This window comes from Ursus maritimus, unplaced genomic scaffold (genome assembly GCF_017311325.1).
Source record: "Ursus maritimus isolate PB19 unplaced genomic scaffold, ASM1731132v1 scaffold_15, whole genome shotgun sequence".
Lineage (NCBI taxonomy): Eukaryota > Metazoa > Chordata > Mammalia > Carnivora > Ursidae > Ursus > Ursus maritimus.
The window spans coordinates 33,223,658-33,241,754 of record NW_024423897.1 but is presented as its reverse complement, the minus strand read 5'-3'; the positions used below and the strand labels follow the sequence as shown (position 1 = coordinate 33,241,754).

The following is an 18,097-nucleotide window of genomic DNA, read 5'->3' as shown; positions in this document are numbered from 1 at the left end:
GTAGAATTATTTTATGATATACTACAGCAGAGCACTTTAAAAGCAAGCAGGTAATCTTAAACTTTTCCTCTTCCAAGGCAAGAAACATTGCCTGATATTTGGTTTCTTCTTTAATAGCCTGGCTGAATTATATTAAATCCCAATGTGGTTTTCCTTTCCAGGCAGAGGCCCACATTTATATAATCCTCAAAGCCAGTGCTTGAGTGTTTCTGTACCTTTCCACAACTCATGTTTCAGAGACAAGCTGTGTTTTGAGGAGCTTAAAGGAACAAGAATCCAGCTGCCTTGTACCATCAGCACAGAAAAGTCGAACTGCGGTGTATGTGTCGTAATTGTATACGGACAGGCAGAACTTCTTTTTCTCTCTCTGTCTGTACATAGACCAAAACTATGAAAAAAAAGTTCTTATAGCTATGTAGACACAACACCAGATCCGTTTAAGCGGTCTCACCCTGATATGTCCTCTCTGAGTTCTAGGTGGCCTTTCCAGTAGAATATGTCCTTTGTTTTAGCGCCCAACACCCCCTTAGAGCTGGCATTAACCTTCCACGAGAAACTTACCATTGGCTCACATTTCCATGTCTGATAGGACCTTTTCTAGTTGGGCCAGATATCCACCTCCAACAGGGCATTCATGCTTCATCTCTAAGGATGATGCGGACCCTGCTAACCCCCATGGTTAAGAATATATGTGTTTTTAAAACTACTTTTTGTGATCTGTGTGCTTGATACATCAATTACCACTTTACGGATGGTTCTTCATAACTTAGCTGATTTCCCTTAGAAAAGACTTGGTTGTTTTTAAATAAGATGAAGACAAAAAGAATCATTTACAAAATAAAAAGAGACTTTCTATTTATTTGTCCAATTTCAGGTCTGCATAGGACCAGCAACCTGATAACCAACCCTCTCCCCTCCTGATATCAGGAAGGTTAGCAAGTGCAGGACACTATCTAAAAGGCCAGGGGAACTCTTCTGGGAGAAATAAGAATACAGGCTCATTACTTCTGGGTTGCTGACCAGATTTGATAGGTTAACAGCTAAGAAATCCCTAGGAGATTTCAGGGTTCTGGTAGACAAGGAGAAAGGTGAGTCTGCCAACTTGTTTTCTTGCTTCTTGAGGTGATACTACTACTACTACTCAAGGCTGGAAAATTTAGGTGGCAGGATCCAAAAAAGGTCCTGAAATAGCTAGACTAGCTGCTTGGAAACTGTGTTTATCTACAAATTTTCCAAGAAGCTGCTGCAGGTGAGCACAAGATGGCAAAAATGCACGAGTACCATTGAGCTAACGTGCACACTCCGTCATTATTCTGTCCTCTTTTCGGAAATGCTATTGGACCAAGCAAGCAGTGAGAAAAAGTAAGTGCATTTTTAAATTAAGCTGAAGGATGGGAATAGTCGAGGTAGCACATTAACCCATGCTAAAGGAGGCAGACCGGGGATTTTAGTTGCTGTACAATTGAAGCAATTACTTCAAACAATAAATGTATAGGGTCCTTTCGCAGCACAGATAGATGAGCGGGGAAGTTCCAGCTGCAATTAGAAAACCTACCGCTCAATGTCAGACTTTCGCTTACAAAGCCTAAGCACGTGAGACGGGTTTTGTTTCATGAACTCTCTCTCTATAAATCCAAGTAAATGTAATCGAAATTATGCCTGTTAGAATCATGTAAGTCTCACCATTCACTGGGCCTCCCTTCCACAAACACAGCTAGACAGCTACCTTAGGAATCATGAAGCACAATCAGCAAGTTCGGAAAAGTGATGCAGGGAGTCTTGTATCTACTAGAGCCTTCAGCAAAAAGCCACCTCTATGTGATCCCAAACGTTAAACAATGTTCCTAATCAAAGAAGCTTTCAGACAGTCCATTTCCATACCACCTTTGGCAAGTCATTGAAGTGACTTCTACCAACAAGATTAAAACAGAGGGTGGTATTTCAGAGAACTAAGTGTTCTTACAAAATGAAGATATAACTTACTCATCTTCTTCCTTAGTTATAGTAATCAAAGAACACAATGGGTAGTGAGGAGGGCACGCATTGCATGGAGCACTGGGTGTTATAAACAAATCATGAATCATGGAACATTGCATCAAAATCTCAGGATATACTGTATGGTGACTAACATAACATAATAAAAAATTATTTAAAAAAAAAACACAAGGAAAAGACCTTAATCTGTACAGATTTAAGAAAAAGTTTATTCTAGGACTTAAAGAGTGACTTGGAAGATTTTCTAACTTACATATTCCACTGGGTTGCTTTCTTACATTATCTTTTCTGACATTAAATATCATTCCAGGGCTAGGAGAAGGAACAAAAAAAAAAAAGAAGTTGTTTTGATTTGCTGCATGAAAATAAGATATCTAAGAAAATTATCCTGGTTATGTCATTAGACAACATTTCCAAAGGCTCGAGTCTTGAATCATTCATTTACTTCTGTTCCTTTTTAAGATAAGCTCCTGAGGTAGCATTAACCACTGACTTTGAAGAGCCTAGAAAAGTGCTATTTTTTCCCCAACCACAATATGATTTTGTTTGTTTTATTTTTGATCTAGTTAGTATTCTACAAGACTGAAGAAGTAGTGTCTTACTTTATATTTATGTGAAGTTATAGTCAATGTAATATGCTGTTTCTTATAAACCTATACTGCTAGCCTGATAAACAGCTCAGTTTGGATATTTTAAAAAGCAATAAATGAATTAACTAAACAAGTCATCAATTCATATGGTGCCAAAGGTATCACTATTTCCCCCAAAGGGCTTAACTTATTTGAGATGATAAATTTATATACTAGGACAATCTAGTTTTTCTGGTTTTCTAGACTAAAGACTCACTTATTGGATCGATGTCTGTGTCTTTTAAAATGTGTTATTCAAAGTCATCTCCAGCTGCAGATAGCTTTCTAATGCTGGTTAATCCTCTACTCCTTCCATGTTAAATGAATATGTTTTAAGTTAATAGTGAGATTACTACTGTCTAACAGTTGTGCTAGAAATGTTTGAAGTATATTCTGTTTTGTACTTATCAGAGCTTTGGCTAGACATTGTGTCAAGTATTTTTCCTTTGTGTTAAGTTATTACTCATATACCTGCCTAACACTCAGAGACCCAAGGATCCTTTAATGGGCAAGCTTTTGTTTTAAAGCAAGAACTTGGTAAAAAAAAAAAAAAATTCTGACTTACCACAGGAGCCTTTCCCAGAATAAGCAGATGGATTGAGAGTTCTTCCTTCTCCCAGGCCTCTTAAACGTACAGCATCCATATTGGGCTTTTTTTTAAAGATGATAAAACATGGGGGTGACACTTGGGTCTATAGTTCTAGCATAAGATGAACTAGTAGCAATGGTTGCTTATGACATGCCACTTTGCTGGGCTTTCACTGAGATCTCCTGGCCCATTATGAGATATTCCTATTTTTATTGAACTACGAAAAGGCTTCTGGTTAGCCTACGCGGGAATGTCAACATCAATGACTCACTGTAAAGGAAGTTTCCCTGGTTCATAAGAAATGTAATATTTAAGCAACATGTTTCATTAACTTTTAGAACAATCTCGTCTAGTTTCCGAACTAGTAATGACCTGTTGCAAAATTCTGTGCTTGCTAAGTAATTGACACTTAAATACTACGGCAACCATGGGATGGATAGAAGTGATTAGATTGGTGCCCCTTGTGTAGTCTCTCTTTATTATCCCGATTATAGTCATTAAATAAATGTAACTCGAGCCAGTTCTAGAAGCTTTGGACAGATTCACGGTGGCATCTGCTATTTTCTGGTCTTAGAATGTCGGCATTTTTAGCGTCAGAGAATGTAATTAGATCATTCATTTCCTCAGCTGAACTCTGTAGCTCTGTGCAAAGACAAGTCTTCTTTGAAAGCTGCTATTCAGTTCCTAATCCAATCTTTATTAAAAAGATTCAATATTGTAGACAAGGAGGTTAAAACAAATCCTCAAAAAACTAATGATCAAGCCCTTCTATACCCCACAGATGCCTTCTAGTGCAGCAAAATCTGAAATTAGGGATGTTTATAGTTGTTACTTTTTTTTTTTTAAACTAGGAAGCAGTCCTTAACAAACTACAGAGCATGGAGATAATGAGTTACACCAAAGAAAATAGTGAGAGAAACAACACTAAAGACTAAATTTTCTTAGTCCCACTAACATAAGCGAAGTTCTACTTTTTTTTTAAAGATTTTGTTTTTTTTAATTTTTTTGACAGAGATAGAGACAGCCAGCGAGAGAGGGAACACAAGCAGGGGGAGTGGGAGAGGAAGAAGCAGGCTCATAGCGGAGGAGCCCGATGTGGGGCTTGATCCCATAACGCTGGGATCACGCCCTGAGCCGAAGGCAGATGCTTAACCACTGTGCCACCCAGGCGCCCCGGAAGTTCTACTTTTAAGGCTAATTATCAGAAGTGGATGTAATTAAAATTTCTTTCTGAGGGTCAGTCCCTCCAGTGTTGAGGTTCCCTACCCTAAGTTCCATTTTATATTTGCACCTACATCTAAGAAAGTCCCTTGAAAGGCTAAAAACAAATGCCTTTCCTTTCGACTCTGAAAGCCCTGTCATCCATTTCACACCATGCCTAGCCAGAGTGACTATACAAATGGGAAGTCATTGGCTACCCTAGATTTTGCCCTGAAGTTACACTATTAGAAGATTAAGAAGGCTTTCAAATACTGCCAGCTTTTTAAAAAATTTATTATTATTATCATTATTATTTTATTCAGAGCATATGGGGTTTGGTGATTAATCTCTGCTCAAAATCACTATAATTTAGAGACTGAAAATGAAGTTTACCCCCAAATGTGAGCTAATTCATGTAATAAATCTGTGTCCCTACTATGTGCCAGGCACTCTTCAGAGCTTGGGATATGTCAATGAGCAAGATAAAGATCTATTCCTTTTTAGGGAAACACATAATGGATTACAGGGAAACACATAAATGGATTACAGTCTTTCAGAAGGTGATAAATATTCTGGATAAAAAGAGAGCAGAGTGGATGGAAAGTGCAAGGTTGGTGATGGCTTAAACAGGTTTGTTAGGAAACCAGAAGGAATGCCATATTTTTGTAAGTTAAATTTATTGGATTTTTTTATATGCCAAGTGTGATATATGATGCTTAAACTCTCATTTAATGCTATGGGGGAAGTGTTATCATCCCTACCCGACTGGAGAGAAGGTGAAGTACAAAAGTCAACCAACCCCCTAAAAATCCCACAGGGCTAATACATATGCTCTTAACTTCTTTGTTTTAGAGTTATACAGGCAAAAAGGGAGAATTAAACTCAGTTCTTCAGACTGGAAGAATGTGAATTAGCCAGAAAACACTTTCAGGAAAGAGGAATTGATAGCAGTGAGTAAAGGATATTTATGTCAGCTTGGCTAGAATACAGGACCGTGCTGGGTGATACGAGGGGAAAAGGTTGAAAGTTGGGTCAAACTGGATTAGAGTGAATTTTCAGAACTACGTTATGTCTAGACGGTACTGGGAAGACTTTGAGGTTTTGAGCAACGGTGTGGAGGCCGGGGTGGCCACAAATCTGAGTATGGACCATGGCATCAAAGAGTCACATCGCTTCGTAGTATGATAGTTGCATGAACTTGCCACTCAGTGATTCGACACTGCCGTTTTTTTCATTTAATACTTGGCTAATCTTTTGGAAACAAAGTATTTTAATTGAAAGGTTAAGGTCTAACAATCTCAAATGTCAGATCCAAGGTTATCCCATCTTGCCAAGCTATGATGTGTGGTGACCCTCAAACTTCAAATAAACCAAGTGTCCTAAAGGTAGCTTAAAAAAAAAATCAAAGACCATTATGTCTAATAACCTTCATTCTAAGAAGATCCATCTTATCCTAAAAATAGAATTCCCATAATGCCAGTTTTCTAAACGCTGATATAGGTGAATTGGTATTTTGAAATGTGATCACCTAAAGGAGTATCCTTTATAAAAGGCAGCTACCGACTAAAATAGTCACATCGTTATAGCTTCTCATTTGAAGCGGATTATACAGCATTTCCCCCATTTGATATATGTTCTCCATATAACTTGAAAGACTAGAAAGATCAGTACCAAGGAAATGCTGGTTAAGAAGGTAGTGAGCACGGTGAGAGACAGATTTCTGCTTCTTATGCATTTCGAATAGTGATATTAGGGTGACATGTGCCTTTCTGCATTTTTAAAATTAAATTCCTTAGAAACAAGCTAATTTGCCAGATAGTAATATTTAAAACATAGGTAAATCTACAGTCTACTTTGGGTTACAGATAGAAATGAGGGTGCTTTAGAATTCAGTCATGTGAAATTAAACTCAAAAGCTAAGAGAACCTACAAAATGAACACATGCATGTCTAAAGCATATAGAATGCTGCCCACTATAAGCTTTGAACTATCGACTTGGGCATCATTCACTGATACTTACATCCAGAGTTATTGAGAAAAACTTCTGACGTATTAAAAAATGAACAGTAAGTTTGGATCAAATGGTCACTAGGATTTGAAAAAATTCTTCTATGCTGGGTTTTAAAACTTGGTCAGTGTATGGTCTATTGGTTTTTAGGCTGTTTTCCTGGGACACATTGGGGTCTGTGGAACAGTAATGAATTGGCAACCCAGTTCAGGCATCTTAAGGAGCCTAAAGGACATCACATCCTTACCCACATTACAGCTGCATTATGCTAATTAAAAAACAGGTTTCTTTTTATTTTGGCAGAAATTGTGTTAAGGGATAATATTAATTAACCAGTGCTTGTGCCAAAGGTTTCATCTATTCCTTCCATTTTTATTGGGTTTTTTAGGAAACAGTTTAGTGGCAACTTTAAAAAGAAGAAACAGAAGGAGAATAAGAAGTTGTCCTTGGGTGAAGTATCAGGTTGGAAACTATTCACCACTACGATAATTATTAGCCAGGTGATTACACCCATCAGGTCAGATCGATGTATGAGCTGTGAATACTCCGTTGGTAGAAGTTAACCCAAGGGCTTGAAAAGACCATACCATCTGGAGAATTTCAGTAACAGCTTGTCTGCCTTTCTCAGGCCCTGAGCAGATATAAACTAGAGGAACATATGGATGTTACTCATTATAAATAACCTTAAGTTAAAAAAAAAAAAAAGATTCAAAACTGTTTTACTTATACCAGCAGATGATAAGGTGAGCTGGAGTTTCCCATTTTGCCCACTCTGTAATAAATCACAATCAATGTTGCAAATGAGAGCAGCTTGTCACTCATTCACTTGGCCATCTGGTTATTGGTTACTGAACACCTACTGTGTGCCAAGTGCTTCACTCTGCTATATATACAGTGCTGAGAGAGACGAGGCCTCTCTTCTCAAGGGGCTTACCATATAGGCAGAGGAGAGAGAACAAGCACATAATAGTTACAATCGGTGCTAAGTTTTTTAAAGGAAATGTTTCTGATTAGGGTAGAAAGCCTCATTGCCATTAATAATGTTTAATAAGAGCAAAATCAGTACTACTTCAAGGAATCCTATATAAATTGCTTTCTTATTTAAATCAACCGTGGAAAGATGCAAATTTGGTCTTAAGGGTTTAATTACCCTCTCCAAAAGACAGTTTTAAAATGATGACATTAACTTAAATCACGAATTAGATGGACGATATTTACGTTCAATGTTTGGGAGTCTTCTAGAACCGTGTTACAGCCTGGAAGAGCATCTGTGTGACAGAGCCCGCAGGAGGAAAGAATCTTGTGATACGCTCGGTTATTAAAGAACGTCAATGATGATTTCTGAAAAGTTATCCAAATTTCTGAATCAACGTTATTTTCATAAACACCAGAAAGAAGCACTCTGCTCACTTGGCGTTCAGTTTTGTCACTTCAGAAGGGCAAGCAATTCAGAATTGACATGAACCTCGGTAATCTAGAAACAAACACATTCTGTGGCACTCTTAATAATCAGATTTTCTGAGTACAATAGATCAGGCAAAACTACTGAATCACAGATTTTAATCAAACAATATAATGAAAATGTAACCAGGCCACTCCCAAAAGTGGCTTTGGTATTTAAGTAACATCGTCTACTTACAAGAGCATTAGAAAGGGAGTATCCGATAGTACCAGGTTAATGTCAGTCTCTAAAAACTTGGACTTTATTATCAATGCAAATAGGAAGCCCTTAAACAAGTGTTGGTGGCATGAAGTTTAAGAGTCCAGACCCTGAAACAGAACAGAGTTGCTTCCCTTGTTTCTATTAAAGAGTTCTTATACAGAAAGTTGAACATTTGTATCTCTATACACTATCTGGAAACAGAACTACAGAATGTATTTTGTACGTGGATATGCCTAAAAGATCAATAACAGTACTGTCTGTAGTTTAGCACAAAACTAAGATTTTATCGTAGACTGTTCGCATGTCTACCGAATCTGGCAAACCCGTGACCCTCTATTTTCTAGAACTATCCTTTATGTCCACTCCCCTCCTCCCTCCCCACCAAAAATTTTTAAAAATTATTTTTAGTATTTTTCCCTAATCTTGCCTCATCGCCATCCCAAGTTCCTGTTTCCAAAAAAGCAATACTTCCTTATATCATGTATCTTGTCCCTCACGATTCGCCAACTCGTATTACAGTGTCATTTTGGTGTTTTCTGTACACGTAACATAAGAACTTTTTAAGATATTTAGAACACTTGAAGTGAAGAAACTCTTTGTGGGATGAATTTTTCCTTCACCTTCTCAAAGAAGTCCAACGAGAATCTAAGTTGTAAGAAACCACTTGTAACTGACCTACTTTTATGGTTGAATTCTTGTGGGAATGCCCTATTAGACCTCATGGCCTTCCTGATTTTATATTAATCAGGTATCTCTCTATCTCTCTCTCTCTCTCTCCATATTTATATATAGAGACCTGTTCCCTAGAGAAGCTAATCTTTTCCATTTGCCCTGGACACACAGACACACACACACACACACACACACCGTGCCTTCTTGTGTTGCGTCCTTAGGCTGTAATACTTACTGCCTTCACCTACGTGAATTCCTTCCCATCATTCAAAGTCCACGCAAGGTGTGTTGCCTCAGGGGAATCTTCACTGACCTCTCACCAGCCTACTGTTTTTCTACACTTGCCATGACCTATCGTTGCCCTCTGATTCATACAGAACTCTNNNCCCAATTCAATGAAATTTTGAGGTCAGGTCCTACTTTTCGATACCCACATAGTTTGGTAAAGAGTAGTGCACTTACAACATTAGAGGTAACACATATTTTCCATTTGCCTCGTAATATTCTCTTAAGCAAATCTTTTCTCTACATTGTTGATTTGTCATGAAATATAGATTTTTCTTCAACTGTTAAACGATCTCTGCTCAAATTCATTCTATCAACAGAGCTGGGCGAATTTACCTGAGTCAGCATTTTGTTTTCCTGATTTAACAAAGAGATCTATTGCATGACAAATACGGACTAAAGTTTTTGTCTTTCTATCCAAGTCTCAGCGCAATCCATCGCTCCTTTCCAAATCCAGCTCTTTCCTCTCTGCCATCTGTACTTTCTCTTGGTCAAACTGGCCAGTCTGTGTCTTTGGACATGCACCTGCATAATTTGCTTATGTGCTTCTCTTAGGATGCATTTTTCTTCTACCTGACATCTACCATTCTTTTAAAAGCTAAGTCCATTATCACACTGGTGTCCTTTTCTTTTCTGGACCCTACCCGCAGCACTTCATTATAATAAAACCACATATTAGTTGAGTATGTGTCATTTTCTCGAAATTTCTTATAAGCATCAATTGTTGGCATTTGCGGGTCTGCTAGCAGGTGTCAGGTCAATATTATGAACCAACTTTCAATCACAGCTAACCTTTAGTAATTGAGAACTTTAGACAAGCTGAATAAACCAGAAATCCCCAAAGAACAAGTTAACAGGCACCAAACAAGCATCTATGCAACAAGATACCCTTCAGAAGACAGCTTCACCATTGAATAAAATCAGCTTTTCAACTGTTTGTCAATTGTCAATATGTATGTTTCTGAAAAGCTTCAGTTACAGGTAAACCTTGGTCCAAGCAGAAATTGTTATTAAATCTCCTTATTATCAGTCAGCTGTGGATGGAAGAGCCTATTCGATCAGTTACATATTTGTTTCCTACTTCAAAAATGGGATTGCACTTAAGGTGTTTAACTTTAGAAGCAAAGGTTTAAAAGAAAATACCCAAACACAAAAACAAAAAATACTACCACCACCACCGCCCAGTGTTAATGTAATTAAAGCACAGCTAAGACTTTCTTTTAAAGGACAAATATTTGCACAACTACTCAGAAGAACTAAGAAATTCCCGCTTCTGATCCTCTGATCTAGAGGTCGGTTATATGTTTCCCCCCTGGATTAACATTGTACCCCAAAGCCAGACTGGCTCGGCATTCTTTTTTTTTTTTTTTAAAGATTTTATTTATTTATTTGACAGAGATAGAGACATCTAGCGAGAGAGGGAACACAAGCACGGGGAGTGGAAGAGGAAGAAGCAGGCTCATAGCAGAGGAGCCTGATGTGGGGCTCGATCCCAGAACGCCAGGATCATGCCCTGAGCCGAAGGCAGACGCTTAACGACTCTGCCACCCAGGCGCCCCTCTGCCAACCAGGCGCCCCCAGCATTCTTCATATAACCTTGCCAGGCCTCTGACAGGTGTTCGAGCATATGACAACTCAATGATAACAGAACGCACTTTGGCATCTGCAGTACATATCACAGAAGATTCAAACAGGTTTGGACCCCTAATCGGACACTTAAAATACAGAAAATAAGTGTGGTCAATTGTGCGAAACGTTTAGAACAAGGAGGGCAGCCAGATCCAATATGGACACATTTAGTGAGGCCATTCATCACTTTCCAGTTCTCGGAGTACGGATTAACTCTAGACCTTAGGAGGACTGAATTGTCCTGCCCAGATGAGATTTAAGTGGTACCTTAAGAGTTAATATTTGTGGGCCCGTACTGGTTTATGAAGCATGGCCACATTCTCCTGCTCGACCCTCACATTCAATAGTTTCAAGGTGTGCAAGAAAGAAGGTCTTCTAACTTTTCAGCTGAAATGTGTTCATCTCTAGATTTTAGCTTGCCTCAAGCTCACAAACAATTAAAGCAAGAGTATTTTCCAAATATCAGCCGAATTGTTGCACTGAGAATTGTAGGTCCAGAGCGGGTGCATTTCTAAAGCAGCAGCTCTGAGAAAGCATTTGTTTATGGCTTCACACTTAACTTTAACTTGGAGGCAACTCATCTGACTGATGGAGAAAACGAAGCTCAGACCTGGTATCTCTTGTCCGAAATGGCAAAGTGAGTCGTGGACACGGCCATCTGCAGTTCAGAGTCTAAGCTCTTAAGCCCTGACCTATGTCACCTCCTTGAGACCTGATTCCAATTCTCTAATTCTGGATCACACCCTTGTATTTCTCAGTCGAAGGTGTGATCTCTGTAAACATCAGTCTCTGATTAACATCGGTCATTCTTAGGACTGTTTTGCAAGGTGGGTGAGGCAATTAAGGGTCAGGGACATGGAGCAGCATGCCTAAGAAATGGCATAGCTGTCATCCCAATGTGGGTCCAGAGTCTACATTCTTTGTTCCACGTGATGTAGACATTCTTCTAGATTTCCACTCACTAGGTGTTCTTCCATTGCCAGGCTAGCGACATAATCCACATAATAGGTGCTTACTAAATATTCAGATAAACACCAAGATTTAAATCAGAAAGAGTCATGCTTGAATCCTGCCTCTCATCTCCCATCTCATGCTATGACCTTGAGCAAGCTGATACGTAATGATCATATCTGAACTAAGAAATACAGATATCTTTTCTATCTAAAGTTACTTATAGTGAAAGATAAATGGGAGAATGGAATGGTACTTTATAAACCATAAGTTCTATAAAAACCAAGTGTAGTAGATTCATTTACCAGTATGGACAAGCCTTCATCTGCACTCTGGGCATTGCATGAAAAACAAAATAAAAAGTTTTATAGGTTAGAGAAAACCATCTGGTTCACGGGTAAAATGATCCAGTTTACCAGAATCTTTTTAAAAAGAAGTAACTGGGATAGTCTCCTAATAAATGGAGATTAATTACGCTCTTAAAAAACCCAAAAGAGGAGAAAGGATTTGGAAGTGAGGTGATAATACAAAATAAGGAGTATATCGATTTTCCTTGGATCAAGAAAACAATACTTGAGATAGCAGGAACAATGTCAAGGTCTGTGCTTTTTCATCTTTTTCATCCTAAGATCTGGTTAAATGAACTATGTTTAAATGCTTTGCTTTATTATTTCCATGACTGTAGGAATCCACATACTTTGTTATGCTTTCCACTGAACAACGGAATTATAAAACAAATGAATATTGAAAGTTACTCTTAGATCACGTGGAAGGCTTGTTGAAATACAGCTGGATGAATCCCACTGCTGGAGTTTGGCTCAGTGGATCTGGGATGGGGACCAAGAATTTGCATTTTTAACAAGTTCCCAGATGATGCCAGTGTTGCTAGTCGGGGGACCACACTCTGAGAACCACTATTTTAGATGAATTCTCTCTAGCGGTGAAATACACGTGAGTGTATAAGCGTCCAGTCTTGAAAGACTGAATGAATTGGATTGTGAAATGGGAGCTTATGTGTTTCATCTGTCACATAAAGATCTCAGTCTATTTCAGAGCAAGACTGTGCATCAGAGAGAAATAAGGCAGCCTTTTATCCAGAGAAAAATGTGAAACCATATATCCCTCCCCCAAATTTATTCCAGGTGGAACAGCGTTTTAAATCTCACTTTTCTAGGATTGTTACTTCCTATTCTACCTGCTCCCTTACTCTGTGGTTACCTAAAAATTTAAGTGACAGCCCTCCTGCATTCTGCCTTCTGGCAATTTCCTTACAGCTGAACACTCAGCCTGCTGAGTTCACTCAGAATTCTTACTGGTTTAAGGCAGTTAAAAGGTCACTTGCCTCTAGCTAGCTTATACAAGTTACGGTAGCACAGAAAACCTGCCAGGCTTCTTTAATACTGAAGCAATAGCTCCTGTGTTCCTGAAATTTCATAAGCCTTCATGTTGCGTTACGTTGATGATGTAAGAATTAGCAAGCGTTAGACAATTAAGTGTTAAGATTAAAATAAGTTGAGAAGAGGAAAAGGATGAGGTAGGTAGTCAGGAGAGGCTACCTCAATGAAAAAGTAGCTTCCATTTTTAGATCAGGAAGCAATTTGTCCAGATTTTGCTCACCCTAGAGGGGCAGGCTTCCTTCCAGGGTAGAAGGATGAGGGAAGGGGAGTAACCATGGCAACCTGCCCAGCTATGTGGGCAAGCATAGGACGGGCCGCACGCACTTGGAAGACTTTATTTCTAGCCCAGTCGCTCTGGTTCGTAGGGGTGGTCCCTCCTTTCCCACTTCCTTCTACCATAATGCTGACTTGGGGAAGAACGCTCCCACTCCGTAGGGAGGCTGAGAGGGGGTGGAGACTTCAGTGAGACCAGGGGAGGTCAGCTTGACCAAAGCAGACTCCAGGCTTCCAGGCGGAGAACACAGAGTAACTCCCTGTCTGCTCTAGCGTGAGCACAGCAAACACCGGCCTCGCTAATACTGAGTGCTTGAATGATTAACAGTTCTCAGGTAGACGAGCAGCGCCCCATTTTGATGAAGGGATTCTCCACTCTGCCTTCCGTTTTCACAAAGACACATAATTCAGTTGTTCCGGGGGCAAAAATAAAACAAAACACCCACATTTCTAGGTCACAGAGAATAAAGTATTCTTAGCATATTAGATGAAAAATGTCCCTAACAAACTGGGCTAGGTACTCTTATTCTCTCCAGAGAAGGAAGCTTAAGGACCAAGGGGTTATGCAATTTGCCCAGGGTCATGTGAGCAGCCATGGGGTAGCTGGGATTTGAGTCAAGGCGGTAGGACTCTGGAACCCACGCTCTCATCCCACTACCTGATTGTCCTGGGGGGGGAGGCAGAAACTGGCGTGAACGTCAGCCCTTCATGTCCATCCTCGGCATCACGGGTTCCCTGCATCTGAAATTAGTGTGGTTTTTGTGCAAGAGGAGACTGAAGGTCTGCTCTCTTTCTGATTCATACAACCCAGTCGGGCTACGTCACTCTGAGTTAGGTTTCCACGAAGCCCAGCGACCTGCTGTTGCAGCGTCACCTAGACGTGACTTTGGCCTGCCTCTTTGCGACTCGGTGGCATGGCTTCAACTTCAGAAGTACACACAGCACCAGGGAGAATTTTAAAATGCCACATCCTATTGCTCGGGTGTTTCTTATTGCCAGTATAGGTCTCGTTCTGATTCCTTGTGGAGGACAGAGAACCTGACATGTTCAGTCTGTTAACGGACACTCCCCAGCCAATCTGCTCTCAAGCCTTCCCATGTGGGGACGCATGTTCTGATGCCATGAGGGCAACTGGACACACGGGAGAGCCCAGTGTTCAGCAGCCTGCTCGAACATTTCGGCATCTTCGCTTGTCCTTGAGAAAAGCATCAATGAAATCCCCAAGGCAGGAGAGATTGAGGGAGAGAAACACATAATACCTTCAAAACCATTCAGATAAAAAATATCAGTGGTAGCAAGCCCAGGCTTACGGTAGAATTAGAAACGAAGCAGCACATACTTGCTGCCCTCGTATCCACAAAGCCTCCTGCTGGCCAGTAAGGCAGAGGCCTTCCTGCTCTCTTAATCTTCAGATAATTAAGGTATGGCCAAGCAGGCCAATAAATATCACCCCCAACCATCTGATCAGAAGTTTCTAGAGGTCCCTGTACCACCTTCCTGCCAACAAGAGTCTTAAAAGCAACTCCCTCAACCCAGACAAGGTGACTAAGGTCCATTCAACTCTTGGAGTAAGACAACAAATAAACTTAATGCACAGGAATTTGGACTTTTAGTTGAATATAAAACTGTCAAAAGTCTTGAGTGGAAATGCAGACTCTCCCTCAACAGATTAGACAAGGCTTTTAGCAAGTGCCATGCATGGCTCCTTTCCCTCTCCTAACATCCGCAGGTGAAGATCCAGTTGCATCCAAGACCAGAATGCCAACAATGTACGTTTCGTGGCTGAAAGGTGGAGGACGGTCCACTACCCGCAATTCGTTCTAGCCATCCAGTAACATGTAGGAGGCTCTGGCGTAGAGGAGAGCTGGTTTCCTGGGCAGTTGTTTGGATAAGAAGGGACAGAGCTGACAGTGGGAAGGGAAAGGGGAAGTGAAGTTATTTACCAACAGGAAAAAGAATCCAGTCTGCCCTAGGGGGAGACTGATGAGGAATTTAGAGGAAGTCATCAGTCCCAGAAATACACACTGGAAAAGGCTACTGGATCTCCTCCGTGCTTTCTCCAGGGGACTGTCCACGCTGCACACTCCATGTTGTGTGAAGTGTGGCACTGTGTATTGCCACATACCCAGAGCTTCACCAAAAAAGTCTTTTCCCCAAAGGTTACGGAGAGCTCAGTCCCAAATACTTCTGAATTCTCAAGGCAATAAACTTTCCTACAGTGTCATTGAGGCCCGTTTCCCTTCAAGGAGGGAGAGGCAGAACCTGGGGTGGGCGGGGCACCAGGCCCAGAGAAAAGTAGCCTAATCCTGGTCTGACTGTGGGTGTAGGAAGCAAGCACGGCGATGTCCAAGACCAGGGAGACAAGCCGTTTGGTAGCTGCAGTGCTCCCCATTCCCAGCTAGTTCCTCCCTCCACGACAGCTAGTAGATGCTCCCGTGTGGGGAGCTAACCTCAAGCCTGTAAGGAAGATCAATTATAAATCCCATCAAAGCCATTCCGAGAGCCTTATCAGACATCTTGAAGGCATTTCGTAGCTGCCTTCGTTCTTCAACCATTACTTCTGTTTGAGTTAGCTCTGTCTTACCTCCTTCTCCTCCATTCCCCTGCTTTGCCTGATTAGGGCCAGAAATTTTTTCATTAAGTCACTTTATAGTGTAATAACAACATTTACTATTCACGAAGTCTCCCCTCCATAATTGTTAAGTCTTTCCATGTGTCTGGAAGCTTATTTCTGCTCTTCTCATTTTACAAGGGTGCCTGTCTTCCTTCCAAACACAAACTAAAAAGAAAGAGGAAAAGGTGGCGGTGGTGGGGGGTGGTAAGGGCGTGGAGATAACATCCAGATTCTTTAAGTGCTTTTAATCCAGTTAAATTTCCCTTTGGACTCAAACAGTTCCCTGCTGACATTGACGGCAGACCGAATTCCAGGCTAGGAATTGAGTCAAGCAAGAGGAAAGGAAGCAGAGACAAGTAACAGAGTCGGCTCTATGCTATGAAAACCGCTATGCTGACTGGGGCTCCATGGTTTTAACCCATTCATTTTTTCCCCCTTTTCTAGAATTCTTACTTAATCTTTCCAGCCAGTTTACAGCAAGCAGGCCAACACACCTTTTAAACGCTCCAGGGATTTAAAACAAGTTTGTTCGGTCTCTTGGGCAGATACTTTCTTAAGAATGCGGGTGTAAGACAAAGTTCACATTTTCCTGCCACACGTTGTCAGTCACCAGGAAAAAGCTTCTGGGGGGGGGGTACAAAACCTGGTCCCCAGCCTTTGTCACATGGCAAAAATAAACACCCTTGGAGGAGTTAATGAGGCAGTCAGTAGCCACACCAGCGTTCTACCAGGGTTACCCGCAGAGCTTTTAAACAAGCACACACACACACACACACACACACACACACACACACACACACACAAAGGGAGGCGCTTGTGAAATGTCACAAGCTGGACATCTGCAGCCGGACCCCAAAGGTAAATGCAGTCCGTGGAAGCATTCCTCTGATGTCAGGCCACAAAACCGCTGTTTCCCCAAGTACGGTCTCCTTTCTAAGATTCCCCCCGCCCCAGTCCCAGAGCTGCACCCCAAGGGGGGAAAAGCCAAGAGGGGCGGAGATGGCGAAAAATGGAGCCAAGGGGAGGAAGGACGGGAAAGCGACTCACGGCTAGCTAGCGCCTCCGCGAAGCGAGCATGACTTCCCTCCCGCCGCCGAGCCTCCGGGCTGCCGCGCAGCCGACACGGCGGCCGCGCTTAAATAGCCGCCGGCCCGGGAGCCTCGGAGCCGCGCGGCCACTCCCGGCGAGATATGGTTCTAATCAGATGCTGGCAGCCGAGGACTCCCCAGGAATGCGCCGGGATGTTTTTGCTGCCTGGGCTTGGTAACTCCCCCTCAACGTGTCTGCTGAGTCTTCCAAACTTAACTGTTTATTAACTCGAGCCGCAGCCACGCAGAGCGCCCGGCTCCCCTCGCTCGCGAGCCCCGCCAGCGGGGGGCGATCGCAGGGGGCCCGGGCCCGGCGGGGGAGGGACGAACAAGGGAGGGCGCCGTCGGAGCCCCGGCCGCCGGGAGCTGGGGACGCGGGACAGGGGAGGGGGCAAATAAGGACAGGAAAGGGAAACTCCGCAGGAAAGGGGTGGGATCCACCCGACCTTCGTTGCACAAATTCCTGCACCGGGTTGCCACTTCAGCGATGTGGCACACGAAAATCCTCCTAACCCGTTGGGGCCCTCGGAACAAAGGGCTGCCTTTACTCCTGACTTTCCTGGCAAGAGGCAAGGCTCCCAGCTCCGATCTGCCGTTTCTCCGGTGGAACGTGTGATGGCTCCTTTACCGGCATTGCTGGTGCGGGTGCCCTTAACTTGGGAAATGTGTGTGTGTACATGGAAAACATACGGTATTTATGGACGAAATAAAATCCTGATAGATATAAAAACAATACTCTGAAATGGATGCAAACATACACGTCCACCTCTGTATAAGCTATCTAAATAAGCCGTGCCTCCGATACAAAGATGATGTCCTGACCCTCACCGTTTGTACTCCCGAGTGTAGACTCATAACGTGACTAAGTGCTCCCTACACCTCGAAGAAGAATACGCAACATGAGAAATAAAATATTCGAAAATATTGACACGCAGTGCTCAGCAGAAGGCACTCCATAGCTTCGCGAACCTCCACAAGCTGGGAAGTCATCTTCTCCCTATTTTAAAATCATGAACAATTGTACAATACCCCAGAAAATTCTGTCACTTTTTAAGAATTTGAAATTATTTTGTGAAAAGCATGTCTAGGTTCTCCCCCCCCCCC

At 41.8% G+C, this 18,097-nt stretch overlaps 1 protein-coding gene across 1 annotated transcript in view; it reads right to left on the bottom strand.

Annotated features, from left to right (window-relative positions):
* DAB2 (DAB adaptor protein 2) overlaps nucleotides 1–17,294 on the bottom strand; it is a 50,161-nt gene extending 32,867 nt beyond the window's left edge. The window contains exon 1 of the mRNA XM_040630484.1: nucleotides 16,953–17,294. The gene's annotated coding sequence lies outside the window, so the exon portion shown is untranslated. The remainder of the gene's footprint in view (nucleotides 1–16,952) is intronic.
* Nucleotides 17,295–18,097: the final 803 nt, after the last annotated feature.